The sequence below is a fragment of the Marmota flaviventris genome, chromosome 7, assembly GCF_047511675.1.
Source record: "Marmota flaviventris isolate mMarFla1 chromosome 7, mMarFla1.hap1, whole genome shotgun sequence".
NCBI lineage: Eukaryota > Metazoa > Chordata > Mammalia > Rodentia > Sciuridae > Marmota > Marmota flaviventris.
In genome coordinates, this window is record NC_092504.1 from 130,334,365 (window position 1) to 130,354,566 (window position 20,202).

Below are 20,202 nucleotides of genomic sequence, written 5' to 3' on the forward strand. Positions count from 1 at the left end.
TTGACTCTTTGGTTAATCAGAAGTATAAGTTGTTTAGAAAAGGGGGGATGGTTCTTAATTCTTTCTCTTTATTTACAAGATATGTGGTTCTCTTTCATCTTTAAAAGGTGATCAATAAAATTTTGTGTTTTTTTAAAATTTTCATTGTGAATTCATGGATTTATACTTGTCTTATGTGTTTTAACACATTATAGTTATGATCCTTCATGATGCTCAACTGAATCCATCTTTGGCCAGTGGGAGTTTATTTAGGTGTGACCCAGAATCATTAAGACATTATTTTTAAAGGTTTTGTTGATGTTTTTGATTTTTGTTATTACAAATTGATCAAGGGTGATCTTATACATTTCCTGTCTCAGACCAGAAGAAACTATTTCCACAATAAGCTCTGGATTCTTTCAATGGAAATAATATTAAGAGATCACAATTAGAACATCTATGATCATTTATTTCAAGCTACATTTATTTTAAGATATTTTTAAAATTTACCTTTGTTTTATGATCACATAGCATACTTTCACGAATTTCAAAACCCAATCGACAAGTAGAACATAGGCAAAGAAATTTAGCTTATATTCTCACTATTACCTTATTCTCATTTCTCCATTGATAAACTATTAAAAAAATTGTGGACTATACTTCCAATATTTTCTAATTTAAATAAGTATATCCAACATGCATTATGATATCCAACCTTTCCTAGATAATCTGCACCTTATTCTATATGATAGCCCCAAGATTTGACAACAACTTCACAGAATGCTTCTCATTCTAACTGCATAGTCCCATTTTAGATGGATTTTTTTTAACACAACTTATTTGAAAAGTCCAGTGTTGATAAGTACTTGAGTTGTTTAATTATAGATTTATTTTTATATCTTGAGATTACATGTACTGCTATAATGGATAGCTTTGTCCAATAATTCATTTTATGCTATTGTCATTCAATTACTTGATTTTTATAATAATTATAATAATTTTTAATATTTTACGTATTTTACCAGGTAGATAAGTCATTCCTTTTAACAAAGAAAAAAGACCTGCCTATTGATCAGAAAATGAAGTACTAAAAAAAAATTTAATTTTTGACCGATTGATTGATCTAGTCAAATAATTGTAAATGTAAATTGGAGAAAGAAATCAGGGCAGGAAGAGAGTAACATTACTTCACCTTTCATTTGGCTGAAAGTTAAATATCACAGACTGATACATTGGAGCAATCTGAGCACAATGTCCATCAGAAATCTTCCCACCAGCCTGATCTGGTCCTCTGATGGCATACCTTGCCTTCACAGCATTCATCTACTTTTTTTTTTAACAGTGCCCTTTGAAATTTTGTTTGTCAATTGTCATCTGTAATATATGATTTAAGAGAAAAATTAATGTTTAATAATTTCAGTACTTGAGCTATTGAGAGTAAGGTATCAATTCCACATTGCTCAAGGCACTTGGCACACTGTGAAAGTACTAAATAGTCTTCCAGGCACTCCCTCATAGTGATGGGAAAAGGAAAAGTCTTTAACTCTTTAAAACTCTACCATCTGCCATCCCTGTGGCCCTAAATGTTCCATTTCCCTTACAGGGGTGACCCAGCCCATTTCTTTCAGAGAACCACTAACTGAGCCTAAATACATGCTTTCCCAGGGCCATCTTCCCAGCTTGCCTTACACAGTCCTTGGCATCCCCTCTCACAACATTTCAAGTTATTTAAAGTGTAACATTTGTATTGGAATTCATCTATCACCATTTCTCTTTGCAATCGCCTCTGAATTGACAGTTCATTTTTCAGGGAGAGCGAAGGTGACTTTTAAGCAGGAATCAAGGATGTGATTTGTATGCTGTTAGCATGGTTGCATGGAAATCTGGAATATCATATACACAACTGAGTCCTAACTTGTCCTTCATCAAGAAACAACTCTTTTCTAGAGAATTGCCAAAGGCAGATTTGTTTCTTTTTTTTTTTCCTTAACAGACCAGCTAATAACTATTGTTTAATATGGATGTTTGTCATTTTTTCCTCTCTGTGTACTATCATTTCTACTCTTATGTGCATTCCATGAAGATAAAGAAAAAGATTGACAGCTCAGCTTTTATCCATCCTATTCCTGTCCTCCTCAATTACCCATGTGCATGCTGACTTCTGTAATTCATAAGATTCTTATATCCCTTCCCCTTATATTTTTATCATCATGACCATTTCCTCTATGTACCTCTCCACTGTTATATTCCAATGTGGAAAAGAAACAAATAGCAATCGTTCTATCAAATTAGAGTTTAGTTTACTCGTTTTCATATTTTATGACTACTACAAACATGTCTTTCAAAGGCAAGTTGCTTGTTTTGAGAAATTACCTTGTTTGTAAGATTATAGTCCCCTGGGGGAAGTTTTTGAAATGTCCAGGCAAAACAGACAATGAAACCAGATACCCTGGGCACGGGGGGGGGGGGGGGGGGGGGGCAGGCATCAGTGTTTTGTAAAGCCCCTTTGGTGATTCTAGGTGAAACCAAGGGGAAGAACCACCAGGCAGGGGCATTCATCTCTTGAGTATCCTACATCTACATTTCTGAATTCTTAAGAATAAGCCGCTGCTGGGGCTGGGGTTGTAGTTCAGTGGTGGAGCACTGGCCCATCTGGTGTGAGGCACTGGGTTCGATTCTCAGCACCACATAGAAATAAATAAAATTAAAGTTATATTAACAACTAAAAAAAAAAGAATAAGCCACTGATAATGTAAGGAGACCATGATGACCCTGAGCAGAATAATCAAATGTCATCAGTTTTATAAAGCAATCATTCATTACAAACCTCAATAACCAATCTACCATTTATAAACAAAATAACTGAGACAAAATAATATTTTTAAAAAATAAATTATAACTCTATTTTGACTGAATTGTAATGAAGAAAGAGTTAAGTGATGATATTTAAACTACCTATGCAAGTTACAGAATAAAAATCACCAGGAATGATATTCAGATTTTGATGAGTGTAGCGTTCATAATAGTTAACTTCCAAATCCATTTAGATTCTAATACTCTCATTCTATAGAGTTTGACTTTTATCCACATACCAACTTCTTTAATAGAAATTGCCCATATGCTGTGCGATGCATGGTTGACATATTTTGCATTTGCTTAACAGCCATATTCCATGATTTAAGGTGACGTTCGTAAGGGCAAAACAGTCAAATAATATCTTAATAACAAGATGGTTTTAAAAGGGCACTCAAGGCAAAATGTGAATGTGGCATTTTAACATTGATTAGTAACATGAGTATAATGTAGATATTCCATCTAAAAGCTAAATTCAGCATGTCGATTCTGTTACTGACTTACGCAGATATTCTTTCCTTTTGAGTAAATGGTAAAATCTTATTATGAGGAAAATCAATTTTTTTTTAACACACAAGGAGGAATAAGGTAATTACTATTATATTTTTATGTATGTTAAAGTTTAAAGACTCAGGTTAATTTTCATTCTCATCATGGAAATATTATAATTTGTATATTCCTTAAGTGTAGGAGGTGATACCAGCTGTTCCATTATACATTGTATCAGCTCAGGGACTTAACTCATGTGCCTGGGAGCATATGCTTTTTAGAAAACATTTTAGTAAATGTTTAGTAAACATTTGGATGTTGTCACAACTCTGGAGAGAAAGTGCATTCTATTATTTTAATTATATTTTTGCATGTGGTTGTGTATCATTACATTCCTCTAAAAAGTGATTTTGACATATGACTATACATATACATATAAAACTAAATAATGAAAGTATGCATACACATATATATGAATTGTACTCATGCAAGGTGCATTCTTTAGAGAAAATATAACATATATGTGCTATGAGTTATGATCAATTCTTATTTCTTTTAGCATAAAAATGCTTAAACCAAGTATTGAAGTAGTTCTAGTCAAAATATCTGTCCTATTAATTAATATAGGTTTGTTTTGGTTTAGGTACACTACAACTAAAAAAAAACAATGATACCTGAGACAATATCAGTAACAAGATTCATAAAGATAAAACACTATCTGTTATTTTTGGAGATCTACTTATATTAATAACCTATCTGTTTGTGTTTCATCATTTTCCACAATATCCCATATTATAGAATTCTACACCATTTGAAATGGAAGTTAAGTCATCGGCATGTGTTCCAGTTTCTATGATGCTCACATTCAATGTGACGCATGAACAAGCAGAAGTATTACTAAAAGTTTATTGTAAGCATAAGCAAGCATGATAAGCAAGGCTTGGCTAACCACCATGACGGTGCAAGTCCATGAGAAAGACTAGAATAAACCCTGTTTCAGAGCCGAGCAAATGAGAGGAAATACACCTAGGGGCATTGAAAGATAATCAAGTGCAGAGAGCAGAACATGAGCAGGGTTGGCAGCAAGCCACATACCCTCACTCAGTGAGTGCTTGGCAACACCACAGGAGATCATGAGTACTCTCCATGTGTGTGTTGTGTGTGTGTGTGTGTATACACACAGGTGCACAGAGGTAGCGCAAAGAATGAGGACTCCAGTGGAGATCCCCAAAAGAGAGTCAGCATCATAGTATTTCACCAGCTGGTGGAGAGGCAAGAGCCAAAAGAATTTAGAGGAGGATTAAGTAACTTGGAGTTGGAATGGTGGGGCAATAAAGTGAGTGAAACCAAAGAATGTGTGAAGGTCAATTATCAGATGGAACATAAAAGGAGAAAGAGGTAGGGAACAGGCTTAGTGTCCACACTCAAGGTGAGCATCAGTTACTGCTGAACACCAGCTTTCCTATATCTCCTGACTCAGGACAGGACTGGCTCCAGATGAGCTGGGGCAGAGGTTCCAAGCTCTGATGGAAAGGGGTTGGGGTAGTTCAAGTGATCTGAGATGGTAAAAAAGAGAAATGCAAAGATTGGATACCAGAATTCTAGAAACAAATTATAATAAAATTTTTATTCCTATGGGATGCAAATTTTAGCACTATCTGCAAACACACTTCTGCAGAAAAAAGGAACAATCAAAATTTGAGTTTTATAGTTTTGTCATGAGTCATATAATTAACCAGAGATGTTTGTACTAGACCCCTAGCATAACAGAAATAATTTAAATATTTTATCCTAACCTGTCAAGAACATTTAGGTATGCAGAGTTTCTTAATGGAGTGCTATCACTTAAGTCAGGACAAAAATATAAAGAACTCAGATACTGCCATATTTTTGGTCTAAGCAGCCTGGGGCAATACACTTTCTGCAGACTCAACTATCCATTAGTTATTCTTCACATAAGAATTATAACAAATTATAAGCATTAGAACGTCTGAAATAAAGATTTCTTTCTCCACCCACATGCTGGTGAGTATGTTATATCTCACTCCAGACATTTACTTTATTTTCTCTTGAATTTTATTGGAGGGAATTTGCATTTTGAAGGGCAGTACAAAATGATATATAAAATTTAAAATTAAAACAAGCTACATAATTCTTACACAGTTTGTTTATTCCTGATGCCAAATTTAAAATATGCACACTTGCACACACATAAATGAAATTGTTTGACTTTTGGAATTCAAAGGAAAAGCAGCATAATTTGAATCAATAATATGAAGCTCAATGAATGCCAAATTTTCTGTTGTGGTATCACAAATATTATCATTTTTTTCCTAATTGTAGTGATTGGAGTAGAATTTTACTCTTTGCCTACAGGTCTGTCAACTTTTCTGTCAGGACCTAATTTTTTCATAAAAGGACACAATAAAGCTTCATAGCTTTCATGGTGTAGGGCCTCTTCAGCTCTTAACAGCCTAATCGTTCTTTTGTTGTTTCAAACAAAGAAGCCTTATTCCATTTGAGCAGATTGTTTTAAATGTTTCTTTTTCAAAATTAAGTTTTATCTTTAAGAAAAGGTACAGCCTTTACATCACTATTCTATAACAAGAAAGCAGGTTTCCTTTTAACCACTTTGTAGTCTACATGTCAATAAATGACAGACGTCTGCTATTTAAGCCCTGGGGAAAAAAATAATGTATTATCACCTCATTCCTGGCTAACATAAACTTGTTAATAACTGAGGTTTATGAATATTTATCACAAGACAAAATAGTTAAAGAGACAGACTGTACCACCTTAATTTTCAGGTAGCACTTCTGATATTTGTGTCATTTAACACTGGTTAATCCGACGACTGTGGCTTTAAAAATATAGATATCTGAATTTGTCATATCTTTTGTGAATCTTTCCCTCTTTGCATAGCAACACATTCTGTTTAATTTCCACTGAAAATTACTCAAAGTTTTGTTTGCAGACAGTTTTAGTCTTGGCCAAATCTTCTATAGGAAGCAAAATCAGACCTGTAATCAGTAAAAAGAGTAGAAATAGCTACAGTTGTTAAATGAAAATGTTAGAAGACTCAGCACAGGCCTTTGAAGATGCAATCTTGGAAGATGTGCATGTTTTTATAAAGTGAAATGCAGCCCCACATTCCAGAACCTCCATTGCTTTCAGGGGTTGGTTGGAGCCTCTATTTGCTTCTTCATTCTTCACTCCTAGTGATTTCTTATATGTGCTCTCTTTTCCCAGAGAGAAGTTTCCACTGAGCTGAAAGCCTGAGAACTCTAAGTTCCGATGAATGGTAATGAGCATTGTCAAAGACCAGGAAAATTGACTCCTTGGTTCTGGCTGCTGAGCCAGAGCCGCAGGAGTTAATTGTGTGGATGGTAATGAGACCAGGAAGGCAGCAGATGCTCCTGCCTTTACAATCCAAATCCCACCAACAAATTCCTCCCACAGAACTCTGAGGAACATCTTGGCACCCTGGAGATGGAGATAGACCCAGCCATAGCCACATGCCACCTGCTTGACCTATTGTTTAAAAGAAAAAAAAGAAAAAGAAAGGTTCATTACAATAACAAAGTTGTTTGCAGTCCTTTGCCATGACTTTATGGCACCAGCTTTACCACAGTAGAGGAATGGAGCATCTGATTTTGCATCTGATTTTGAAGATGCGCTTGCACACAAAACAGCCAACAACTAACAAGGAAGGTGTTCCGTATATGATGCATATTCTTCTGATAAACCATGCCTGCCCTTTCCTCTTGTGACTTTGAGGCTATTTTTTTTCAGTAGCAGATTTTTTTAAGACTATACGTTTTTTGATGATCTTAAGAAAAGGGGTCTTTCTTTTTGTCCCTACAGATAAGTCAAAAGTGAAAAAGTTTAGAATTGTTGTAAAAATTCATGTCTAAATAAAAAGCTTAAATTTGGTGTTTTGAATCGTTTTAGCCAAAATGTTCTGTGAATGACCTATTTTTATCGAGTTTGAGTTGTTGCCAGTGATCATTTAGCAAATTATTGTTATTAGCACTTAGCAAATTATCCCTGTTTTAGGAAAATGAATGAACAAAATGGAGACAAGTAAAATTCGAAGTGACCCTCATCCACTGGCTATTCAGGTACCTGTGGCAGTTTTCCATGTGACAGTTGGACACTTTCTATGAGAACAGCAAAATGGCATGAATTCTAAGAACTCAAATATATGAGTTACTTTCATTTCTAAGGACATTAATGTTTGCTTTTTCAAGAAATTTTGGTATTATATTCCTTATAGGAAATAGTGGACTTATTTCTAGTATCAGAAGAGAGGATTAATTTAAATGACTACTGCAGATATGGCAGATTTGTTCTGCTTATATGGCCCTAGGAGGGAGCCTTCCTGTTTCTATGTCAAACAAAAGCTGCTTAAGACCTCAAGTTTTGATTCAACTAGTTGACTCTCATTGCTATAAATGCAATTAGTTAGGCTGGAAATTCTGAATGCATTGTGTAAAATCTTTGATAATCATGCATTTAAGAATGCAGATTTTAGATTGAAATATTTACATGCTTTGTCAATCTATAACATTATTATGAATTCAGGTATTGGCTACATACACTCAGTGGTGCTGGATTATTCTGTTTGTAAAGATCCAAGATTCTATAGTAAATAAAAAACTGTGTTATTTCCATAACAATAAAATATGTGCTTCTGACTTACTGAGAAGTCAGATATGGAAGCATGTGGGAACAATATGTAAATGCCAAGCAAGCTGTTTATACTGGGATATGCTCCTGCATAATAATCATAATCCAATCCTAGCAGAAACCTTTTGAATTTAAAACATTGTGAGTTACAGCAAAACAGAATGAACCACAGCAAATGTTGTACTTGCTGATTATATGTGAAAAAGCTCAAATATTTTTATTTTTTATTTTATGCAAATTAGGGATTTCTATAAGTTTACCACTATCCAGTAAGATCTTTTAAATTATTTTATTGTGCTTTGGTGAACTGATCTGGAAAACAAAAAGGAGCATTTTGAGATTTGCTTTAATATATTCCTATTACTAGAAGAACACATTAAAACAGGAATGTGCAGCCATTTTGTCTATAAAAAATTTGTATTGAGAGTTGTGGAGAATGTGAATATTGCTTTATGATTTCTTTATATTCATGTTAGAAATTCAGAAAGCTTATGTAGATTATTTGTTTCTTTAAATTTAAAGAAAGTTTTGTGTTATTCACTTCGATGGTTAAATCCAATATTTTTATCTAAGATAAAGCACATTTGCTTGCCTTAAACTATATTGTTTTACCAAAAAAATTGTAATGTCTTTCATTGAGCCTCACAAAAGAAAGCCAAGTTTCTAGAAAAGTCTCTCAAAATAAATGATGCATTCTTGAATAGTCAAAGTATGTAGGATATCCAGGTGAACATTTTAGGCCTTCCTCCCAAATTTAGAATTCAATCATTTATTAAAAAATATATTGTGGAGAGTATAACTTGTCCCGTTGGAGCCCAGTGGTGGTGCACACTATGACACAGTGCCAGGAGGTCACCAGGGGGGAAGTGGGGGGTCTCTGATCTCAGGTTGGCATCACCATCCTTCACTAAGCTACCCTTCTGTGTCCCCGCCCTGCTCGGCTTTTACTCAGAGTTCACAATGTTTCTGACTCTAACATAAGAATCTAAATATTTACTTTCCTTTTCTACTCACCTTCTCCTTGCACCTGTTGCATCTGTTAATTTAGAGATAATTAGGTTGTGATTCTTTCTAGAGGAGCCTGGTCTCAGGAAATATGAAATGGTTTGTGCAGATGTCCTTCCTAAGGGGTCTGAAGTATTTGGTCCCCCCCCCAAAAAAAAAGTATCATCTCTAGCTTCACCTCCTCAGTGTTCCTTCACCTCTGTCTTGGAATCACTTCCATTAATCCTGTAGAATGATCATTCACATGGATAGCATTCAAAGTACAAAATGGAGATGATTTTTTTGTTTTGTTTTTATTTTTTGTAGTATAGGTTGCAATATTGTTCCACAAGACAATTCACTTTACAGCATATTGGTATTCTTTCCTTCATAGCTTCACAGTTTTGGAAAAGGAAATAATTTTTAAAGTGGTCAATACTACAAAGAAGTGGATTTTGGAGGGTGACGAAGTACCTAAATTTATCACCTACTATACTTTAGCTGTGTAAACATCTACTTAAACTTTGTGACTTTTAGTCCTCTTATACATTAAATGGTTCTAGGATTAAATTGGTGGACATACCTTGTTCTCCATGCAACATTGGGTCTCCATTCAACCTTGTTAACTGAGCCCCAGCACTTTGTTCTATACAAAGGGACAAAACTCTCCTTTCACCCCAGGGTTAAGACAGTCTTAGTTTATGCCAATCAGGACAATTCCATTCTTGTTGCTAGAGATTGGTTAAAGAATGCCTGTGACACAATTCTGACCAATGGGCTTTTAGAGAATATCAATAGGAAACTTCTAGAAAACACTTTATTTCTTGATGAAAGAAGATATATTAGGAGATATTATCTTTTTGGTAACTCTGTATCTGAGTAAAGATACATTTCTTAGAACTGCAGCAGCTATCCTGAGATAATGAATGAACCCATGAAGAGTGGACAAATCAGAACAATTGGAGATCAAAGCTCAGGAAGGTGAGAGAGACCTGGCTCATGGTGGTGTCAATGAGCTGCTTAATCATTCAACATTGGAAATGTCTTATCTTTTGTATCTTGTGTTTAGAGATAATAAACTTATTCTTGACAGCTTTGGCTTGGTTCCTTTATTTATATGCTACATGACTCTAACAATTGTAAACATTGCATTATTAAAATTACAGTAGAGTAATAAAAGAAGAAATATATGTAAATTGCTAGCACAAAATGTGCAGCAACTGTAATGTTTGCTTTCATTTTACTCTAAGGCTCTTTAAGCATTAGTCGAGATGTTGCTATTTTAGATAGTACTTTTATAGTAAACAATCTATACTGTTAAATTTGCCCTTTTAATTACATTGTGGAAGATATGTTTTCTGAAATGGTTTACTGATATTTTGCACGTATTTTATAAGATGCCTATATGAGAAACTGTTTTGGAAGTCAAATTCTCTTGGATAGCTAATATCAGCTATAATTGATTGATTAATTTTTTTATAATTAACTTATCCAAATTTAAAATAAATATTAGATGATTAAAAATGCACTATGTTCTCATAAATGGTAGCTTGCCAAGTGTCTTAAAATAGTCATTATTTTCAATCAAGGTCTAGCAATCCTTTGAATATCTTTTATATACAGTCATGTGTCAATGACAGGGATGCATTCTGAGAAATTCATCATTAGTTATCATTGTGTGGACATCACAGAGTATAATTACACAAATTAAGTTGACTGAAACTTCATTAGGCAATATGATCTTTTTAAACCACCACCACATATGGTCTTAATGTTTTAAAATATTCCTATATGAGGAATCTCCATACTGTTTTCCATAGTGGTTGCACCAATTTGCAGTCCCATCAGCAATGGATGAGTGTGCCTTTTCCCCCATGTCCTCGCCAACACTTATTGTTGCCTGTGTTCTTGATGATTGCCATTCTGACTGGAGTGAGATGAAATTTTAGTGTAGTTTTGATTTGCAATTCTCTAATTGCTAGAGATGTTGAACCCTTTTTCATATATTTGTCGCTAGATTGTATTTCTTCTTCTGTGAAGTGTCTGTTCAGTTCCTTAGCCCATTTATTGATTGGGTTATTTGTTTTTTTTTTTTTTTTGGTGTTAAATTTTTTGAGTTCTTTATATATCCTAGAGATTAATGCTTTATCAGAGGTGCATGTGGTAAAGATTTTCTCCCAGTCTGTAGGGTCTCTCTCCTCACTTTATTAATTGTTTCCTTTGCTGAGAAGAAGCTTTTTAATTTGAATCTATCTCATTTATTGATTCTTAATTTTACTTCTTGTGCTTTAGGAGTCTGGTTAAGGGAGTCCAGTCCTAGGCCAACATGGTGAAGATTTAGGCCTATTTTTTCTTCTATTAGGCACAGGGTCTCTGTTCTAGTGCCAAGTCTTTGATCCATATTGAGTTAATTTTTGTGCAGGGTGAGATGTAGAGGTTTAATTTCATTTTGCTACATATGAATTTCCAGTTTTGCCAACACCATTTGTTGATTAGGTGTCTTTTGGCACCTTTGTCTAGTATGATATAACCATATGTATGTATGTGGGTTTGTCTCTGTGTCCTCTACTCTGTACCATTGGTCTACAAGTCTATATTGGTGCCAATACAATGCCTTTTTTGTTACTATAGCTCTGTAGTATAGTTTAAGTTCTGGTATAGTGAAGCCTCCTGCTTCAATTTTCTTGCTAAGGATTGCTTTAGCTATTCTGGGTCTCTTATTTTTCCAAATAAATTTCATGATTGCTTTTTCTATTTCTATGAAGAATGTCACTGGGATTTTAATAGGAATTGCATTAAATCTGTATAATGCTTTTGGTAGTGTGGCCATTTTGACAATATTAATTCTGCCTATCAAGGAGCATGGGAGATCTTTCTGTCTTCTGAGGTTTTCTTCAATTTCTTTCTTTAGTGTTCTGTAGTTTTTATTGTAGAGGTCTTTCACCTCTTTTGTTAGATTTATTCCCAGGATTGTGTGTGTGTGTGTGTGTGTGTGTGTGTTTCTTTTTGAGGCTGTTATGAACAGGGTAGTTTTCCTAATTTCTCTTTCAGTGGATTCATCCTTGATGTATAGGAATGTGTTTGATTTATGGGTGTTGATTTTATATTCTACAACTTTGCTGAATTCATTTATTAGTTCTAAAAGTTTTCTGGTGGAATGTCTTGGATCTTCCAGATATAGAATCATGTCATCAGCAAATAGTGATAGTTTGAGTTCTTCTTTACCTATTCATATCCTTTAAATTTCTTTCTTTTATCTAATTGGTCTGGCTAGAGTTTTCAGGATCATGTTGAATAGAAGTAGTGAAAGAGGACATCCTTGTCTTGTTCCAGTCTTTAGAGGGAATGATTTCAATTTTTCTCCCTTTAGAATGATGCTGGCTCTGGGTTTAGTGTATATAACTTTTATAATGTTAAGGTATATTCCTACTATCCCTAGTTTTTCTAGTATTTTGAACAGGAAGGTAATGTAGCTATCCCACTCTTCAGTTTATACCCAAAGGACTTAAATTAAACATATTACAGAAATGCAGCTACATCAATGTTTATAGCAACTCAATTCATAATAGCTAAACTATGAAACCAACCTAGGTGTCTGCCGCAGTCCGGCTGCAGCAAAATAACCGGGGGGTGACGAACAACTTGTTTACGTTGATACAGCAGGAGTAGGAGCCGTTTATTGCAGGACAGGAGCAGTATTTATACATTCCACAGAGCTTATCTAATTAGCATAAACTAGATACATCAGTCAACCAATCAGGAATCTCTACACTTAATGACTCGCTTTTGTTACTTCTCAAACCACTCCCTCTGGCATTTTGCCAGGCACCATCCAGACTTGTTTACGAACTCTAACATTCCCCTGACTAAATGCCAGGTGTTATTTTGACTTGTTTACAGACTCTAACAGGTGTCCCTTAATAGATGAATGGATAAAGAAAATGTGGTATGTATACTCAGTGGAATATTACTCAGCTTTAAAAAAGAGTGAAATTATGGAATTCGCCAGTAAATGGATGGAGTTGGAAAATAACATGCTAAGCAAAATAAGCCAATCCCAAAAATCCAAAGGCCGAATGTTTTCTCTAATATATGAATTCTAATTTACAATAAGGCAGGGAGCAGTAGAGAAGAATAGCACTACCTTAAATTAGATAGAGGAAAGTGATGGGAGGGGAGAGGGGATGTGGTGATAGGAAAGATAGTAGAATGAAACAGACATTATTACTTTATGTATATATGTGACTACATGACCAATATGATTCTGCAACATGGACACTCAGAACAAGGAGAAATTATATCCCATCTGTGTATGATATGTCAAAGTGCATAAGTGTATTCTATTATCATGTGTAACTAATCAAAACAAATTGAAAAAAATCTCTCTATATGAGCTGGGCATAGTGGTGCATGCTTGTTATCCCAGCAGCACAGGAGGCTGAGGCAAGAGGATCCCAAGTTCAAAACCAGCCTCAGCAGTTTGGTTGAGCTCTGAACAACTTAGTGAGACCCTGTCTCAAAATAGAATAAAATAAAATAAAAGGCTTTGGACATGTCTCAGTGCCCCTGAGTTCAGTCTCTTGTACAAAAAAAGAAGAAAAAATCTCTGTATGGTTCATTGCTGTCATTTCAGTTATTCATATATTTAACTGCTTGTTTCCCTGTAGGTTACTGAAGGAATCATAGACACATGCATGTCCAGAGATCACATTTATAGCTAGGTATCTGCTGCATGTTGTCCATCTATTAATCCATTTTCCCTTTATTTTATAAAGTTTTAATTTTTTAATGGAAGTTATTATTTGAAAAAAATCCTCCTTTTTTGAAAAATTAAGCATCTCACAATTTGATAACTCTGCTCTTAAATGCACTATAAATATCCTAGATTTTGCCTTCTTGGAAGAGGTCCAGATGATGACTGATAATCAGGAAGTGAATAATTTCTAACAAATTCTAAGAAAATAAGCAAATGGACCCTAAAATTCCAAACTACTTAGCTGTATTTACTAGTAGTATGTTTTGCTATACAATTGATGGTAATGTTTCAACTATTACTTATACTTTACACGCTATACTGAAACATCTTTTCAAATGCAAATAATGAAATAGATCCTAAAATAATTGACTTGAATTCCATCATTTAAAGTAGATGCTCATATTTCCAAGTCATATTAGCTCTTCTTCATCCTTTCAGAAGTTTTATCTTGAGAACAATCATCAGTCTGTAAAGAGTAAGATACTTCTAGTTGGAATAAAACGTGATTGGATAAATCAGACACTTATTGGGAGCATCCAGAAATATTGTACATTAAATGGATTTAATATCAATGCATAAGAGCCCACCATTGGCCATGAACTTTTGTCCCACTCCCACTTGCTTTCTGAGTTGGAAGTACTTAAGGATAAATAAACAGTACTCAAAATTCCCATTTGATGAAGGATGAGGAAGCAGTGTTTCCATGAAAAAACATAAAGCAAGCTTGTACCTTATATACTCTTGACAAATGCAAAATATTCAACCTAAGAGACTTAAACATATACACATGTACCAATGTGTGTATACACACACACACACACACACACACACACACATATATATATATATATATATATATATATATAAATGGCACTGGAAATATTTTTGCCTTGAGAAATAGCTGTTAAAAAGAATTAGACCTCTTTTTCCGAAAAGTGTTTTCCTTGCTAATGAAAACTTCATTGCCTTAATGGATAAACAGCATAATACATGTATAAAACATTGGATTCAGAGGGAAGTTTAATTTCCCTTCTCTTTCCTCTTTCTATGAATTTACCTAAATAGACAAGTTTCTTTTTTATATATATCTTCGACTTGTGTTTGTGAATTAGTGATGTTTAGGTCCTAGTCCTTTCTATGGTAATCTTCTCCATATGCCAATTGTCTCTGAACTCCCTGGAGGAGCAAAATCTCACAGTGTATAGAATTTAAGTACCATCATGGTAGGATTTCTACCACTTCAGACAATAGATTACTCCTCATGGCAGTGTGTCTCAAACTTTAATGTGTATGGAAATCACCCGAGGACCTTATTAAAATGCACAGCGTGTTTGAGGAGGTCTGGGGTGCTGTCTGAAATTCTGCATTTCCAACAATCTTCCAGATGATGCCCAGTCTGCTGCTTGCCAGACCAGGCTTTGAGTAGCAGTGCTTCCAACTAAGAACTGAGGCTCAACTCACTTAAAGTCTTATTGCCACTTAAATCTTCACAGCTCCAACTGTAGGTATATTCTTTTTAGACTTAGATTCTGGCCTCAGGATAACACCCTGGTGAGAGGGAATTTAAGGGATTCTAGAATAGTTTGGATGATCAATCCTAAAATCAGACTTCCTGCCACCTAGTTTAACTTTGTGATCTAGTCTCAAATTTTGATTAAGATCTTCATATGTGTTCATTTACAAAATACTGGATCCCAAAGTGGCTGTTTTACTCTCTTCATTTTAATCTCCAATTTCATAACCTGCCTGGTTCAGAAGAATTGGAAGTATAAAATGAACAGCAGTTCACCTACCTGCTCCTTGCTTAGACTCCGTAGAGAGCCTCTTGCCAGATCCTAAGTCACCTGCTGGAACTTGGCATGCTACTATTGGCAGGACATCCCAAATACTGATTGCCTACTTGGATAAAACTGACCTAGCACCTGTCGCTGTATTTCATGGACTCCAACTCTTGCTGGCCCCAGACTTACGCTATCTCCTGGCCTCTGCATAGCTACGTCTCCAGGGGTGTGGCCCTCTTCTGGGCACTTAGCCCATATAGTTTTGATCAGAATCGACTGAAGTTTATTTCCTCTATACAAGTCCAAAGAGAGTTTGGGATACATTCTCATTTCCTAACCCTTGATCTTATGTTGATAAATTGATTCCAATAAAGAATTCATACTGTTCAGTGATTTCTTTTTTCATTACTATATTCCTGAGTAGATGGGTAAATGGAATGCAAAGAGAAAACAGAAAGATAAAATATGCTTGATAGATGCTTAATAGTGCTTTTTCAGTGAAATGTTATTTGACAAATTTTATTTTTGTCATTGCCAAACCATCATGCAAAATTATATCCTTTTGTCTTCCTGTTATATTTGGACATATTTAAAAAATAAGACTATTAGCTTATATGATTTGGGAACAGGAACAGACAATACCAGATGTGTATCTGGTCCTAATATAAAAGAGGATAATTAAGCACCTGGCAGATATTCTTAGTAGTACAATTAGATACTTTTTGGTGGCTTAGGATCTGGAGGTATACTTGAGTATACTTGGTTGATTTTGTGGAATTTTCTTTTGGGAAGCAGGAACTTTTTGAGAACATCATAGTTCAGTATTATAAGTTTTGTTGATTGTTTCACAAGTGACCTTCATAAATCAAATGGAGAGAACTTTATCATTCCAGCATAAAATTATGCAAGCATCTAAACCAAAAAATCTAAAAAGCTATAAGGACTATAGATAGAATCAACACATTTTTCTTCAAGGGTGTTAGGCAGAAAATAGATGTACAGAGCCTAAATAAAGGAAACCAAGCTTCATTTTATGTCTACTCTGACCCAGCCTTTGTGAAAAATCCTAATCATTTAGTTTCTTGGGAGAATTCTTTACAGCAAATCATTACTATGCCAATCTTGTACAAGACAATATAGACTCAGAGAAGTTAGGCATCTTTTCCAGGATTACACAGCTATCCGCTTTCAGCAAATGAAACCATGCATGAGTTGGGCTCAGAAAAAAAGCAAACTCTTTACTTTAGGTAATTCTGGAGTATTGGAATTCCTTAATTTTACTAGCCTTTGTGTGGTAAAGCTTTTTCCCTCTCCTAATTTCCCAGGATACATAGTAAAGTAATTATTTGGGCTTATTATGGCCATATGGTGCCACGGAGGACCATCCATTCCTTCTACCAGGCATTTGACAACAAATGCCAGGAGGAAAGATGGAACTGTGTGCCAATCTGCAAGAAGATTGTGAGATCCATGTTATATTCTTGGAGGTGAAAAAGATATTCTATGGTGAAGTGGAAGTGAATATTTGTTACTTCAGCTTTTTTTATTTCATATATTCTAACAAAATACAAATTATTAGCTAAGGTAATTAAATAAAATCCTCATCTGCTGTTTACAAATGTTAGTGACTTTAATCTGGCATTTCAATACTAAAAAAAAAAAAAAAATAGTGCCTAGTAGTATTCATGTAACACAGAGATGTTTGAGCTTTTTTTGTCAAATCCTAGGTTTCCCTTTCACCACAAAAGGAAGGCAAACATTAAAGAATTATAAATACAAAGATTAACTTTCCTCAAAACAGAGGTAATTAAAATAAATGTCATAAGGAAGGTGACAGGATTATTAGAGGTGCCATATTGCATATACTGGCTGGTATCTTTTCTTTAGGTTAGTAATTTTCAGACATATTAGGCTAATGTGGTTAAAGGAGGTTTGTAGATAAAATATGCACAATAGGGTGGATGTAGCCCAGTCTCCTCCCAGAAGTCCAGGGGCACTTTGCTCTCAGGCCTAAAGACACTGACAATGCCATGGACTTCAAGAGGTGAAACCACATATTTTCCTTGTCAGCGAAGGCTGTCTTGTCATCAAAGGCAGATGGAATTTTAAGAGCAGTCAATACAACCATCTTTTCAAGACTGTGTAAAATTCTAGAAAAACTTGAGCACAACCAGGTCATCATCAGATCACTACTGGTAAGATATTATCAGTTTTCTTCCCTAATGCAAACCCTACACAGATGATGAATAACTTGGGAGTTTTAATTAGTATTTTCTTTGAAGGGATACCAAATAAGGAAATTTTAAAATGCTGGAACTATCCAAAAGTATAAATAAAAGATGAATTTTGTGATTTTGTTGAAAGAGAAAAATCAGATTAGGGCTGGGGTGTGACCCAGTGGTAGAGCATTTGATGTCCAGGACCTTGGGTTCTAACCCCACCATGGCAAACAAAGGAAAAGAATGTGTATGCAGAACAAACTAGTATATCTCGAGGATCAATCAAAAGCACAGTAATTTCAAGTAGATACATATTACTTCTCAGGCAGAGATTAGCAGGCTGAAATTGAAATAATATTGGGTGATGATAATATCGCAAGGGAAGAAATCCATTCTTCATGAAAGGATTTGAAGTTTTTCAAGGATTTACACCTAGAAAGATATTCTTTATGACCACATATTAATTTACGGCTTATTTGAAATATTTTGTTAAGTTACATTGAAGCTCTTTTTCACAATTAGATTTAAATACACTGTTGGAAATAAAAGAAGAATTAAAAAAAATACTTTTACTTTTTTTTTAAGCATAGCGAAATAATGTCCTCTACATTAAGGTAATCAAATCCAATGCTCTTGGATTTTTCTGGGGTAGACTTATCAAATTCACAAAGAAAACTCTCCTAGAACTAATGGAATTGGATTACCTTTGAATTCTCACCCCAACTTTGAATAGTCACTAATGCCTTTCTTTGCTCTTTTGGAGTTTGCAAAGGGGTTCACTAAAGCCTGAATTGATATAATTATTGGCTCAGATTGTTAGAGATCTAGGCCAGATGGCTATGGGTGTCTAACGTCCCAGTTGCTTATGGTAGTTTTCCTAGTTTGTCTATAGGGTTTGGGGACCAGCAATTTGAAAGGACTACAAACTTGTAAAACAGTATTATTCATGGGGGCAGAATGTTCATCAGCGTGACCTAGTACTAAATACATTCATTACAGCCATTTCTATTCTGCACAATTTGCCACACAGCACTGGTTTCAGGAGGGGGAAAAGAAGACAATGGCTTATAAAATGCTTTTGAATGCCTAAAAAGAGGGAGAGTTCACGCTGAGACTCCTCTGCTTTCTTTTTTAAAGGAAAGAACCTTCTTAGTGACTTTAGCTGAGCTCTTCTGAGAGTAAGCAAAGTGGAAAAATCAGAAAATTACTTTTTATACAGATATATGTTTCTGGGGGGCAAAATAGAGACTGGGAGAAAATAAATGGAAAAAAAAGTGACAATGTGAAACAGCCAATTCGGAAGTGGATGGAGACAGCTGAGGAATCATGCAGCAGGTAGGGAAAAGCAGTAAGAATGGAGCCACAATGATAAACTTAAAAGGAGTTGCAGAGCAGAAAGAACATCATAAATAATCATATTTTCAAATAAGAATAGCATATCGGTTTCTGTGACCTGGATAGAGCACAGCCTCCCATGGTATTTCCAGCATTTTGATGCACACAAAATGCAATTTTCAGCTCAGGCATTTTATTTGTCAGTGTAAACAAGCTTTGGGTTCTTAGAAATGCATATCTGAAAAGTATTTTCATAAATAATGCATATATTATAAAAATTTGACTTGTAAACGATTGAGTTCATGTCCCCTCAGTATCATCGTGGAGACTCACCACGTATAGATAGGACTTTTTGGTAGAAATTGGCAAGCTACAGCTTGAAATATCTTTTACCTAAGGTAAATGGGATTTTTTTGAAGTACAGGACAAAGAAATAAAGAATTTTGTCCAGACTCAGGAAAGGAATGACATAAGGTAGAAGTCTATTGTTAATTAGTTCCAAATTCTGAGGTGTTCCTTTACAACTCGCTAATTAAGAGAAATCAAGAGTGCATGATAGCCCTTTTCTTATCTTCAAAGAATTAAGATGAAAGAAAACAGAAAATGAAACCTCTTTACTTGTTCTGTTCTTTAACACAGAGCCCCAAGAAAACCTGCTGGTGAACAGAGGCAGAGAAAGACCCAAGAATTTGCAGAGGGGGAGGGGAAGGAGGCGGTCGGCGAAGCATAATTAGAAGCAAGTTTTCAAATTTTATTAAATTCCTCCACCAACAAAATGCACTTAGAGGTATTTTAAGTTAAACCAGCACTCAAGGACTATGAAAAGCAAGACGAGTGCATGTTTGTGGCAGAAGAAAGGGCAATTAAGAAAACAAGAACAATTTAGAGTGCCATAGAAATAAAGGCGACCAGAAGTTGATTTAAAGTTTTTCTTCTGTAATTTGTCTCCCCTTTGTCGTGGCACGCTCAGAGAAAGTGAATGCATTGGATTGAAAGGAGGGAGGGAGGGAGGCGGGAAGGGAGGGAAGAGCTCAGAGGAAGGGCGCCCTCCTCCCCGGCCCCCAGCCCCCAGCCGGGTCCCCTCTTCCCGCCGCGCGCCCCCGGCCCCCGCCTTCCT